The following is a 959-nucleotide window of genomic DNA, read 5'->3' as shown; positions in this document are numbered from 1 at the left end:
AGGCTGAGGCAGGAGAATCGCTTGAACCCAGGAGGTGGAGGTTGCAGTGAGCCGAGATCTTGCCACTGCACTCCAGCCTGGGCAACAGAGTGAGACTCCTTCTCGGGGAAAAAAAAAAAAAAAAACCCTAGACATGGTGGCACACGCTTTAGTCCTAGCTACTCAGGAGGCTGAGGCAGGAGGATCACCTGAGACCAGGAGTTCAAAACCAGCCTATGCAACATAGCAAGACTCCACCTCTATAAAACAACAACAATAACCACAAAAAAAAAAAAAAAAAAAACCAGCAACTCCTGGAGAAGGGAGAGAATATGATATCCAGGGTTAGCACATTATAATATTCAAATTTTTTTCAATAACAACAACAAAAAATCACAAGACAAACAAAGAAACAGGAGAGCACAGCCTACTCAAAGAACAAAATAAACTGACTGAAACTGTTCCTGAGGAAGTCCAGACATCAGATTTAGTAGACAAAGACTTCAAAAACACTGTCTTAAATATGCTAAAAGAGCTAAAGGAAAACATGCAGAACAAAAAATCAGGAAATGATATATAAACAAAATGACAATATCACTAAGAAAGAGAAATTAAAGATTAACAGTCTAAGGGTCATTGAGACATCATCAAGCAGACAAAATTACATACTGTTAGACTGCCAGAGAGTGAAAAGGGACAAAAGAATGTTTAAAGAAATAATGGCCAAAAATGTCCCCAATTTGATGAAAGACATGAATCTAGACATCTAAGAAGCTTAAACTCAAGGAAGATAAATTCAAAGAGATCTGCACTGAGGCATCCTATAAACAAATTGTCAAAAGATAAAGAGACAATCTTGAAAGCTGCAAGAAAAAAGCAACTTATCATATATAAGGCTCCTCATTAAGACTAACAACCAATATCTCATCAGAAACCACAGAGACCAGAAGACAGAGGGATGGCATAAATTGCTGAAATAT

The sequence above is a fragment of the Mandrillus leucophaeus genome, unplaced genomic scaffold, assembly GCF_000951045.1.
Source record: "Mandrillus leucophaeus isolate KB7577 unplaced genomic scaffold, Mleu.le_1.0 Scaffold2053, whole genome shotgun sequence".
NCBI lineage: Eukaryota > Metazoa > Chordata > Mammalia > Primates > Cercopithecidae > Mandrillus > Mandrillus leucophaeus.
The sequence above is the reverse complement of the archived record's forward strand: the minus strand, read 5'-3'. Positions refer to the sequence as shown.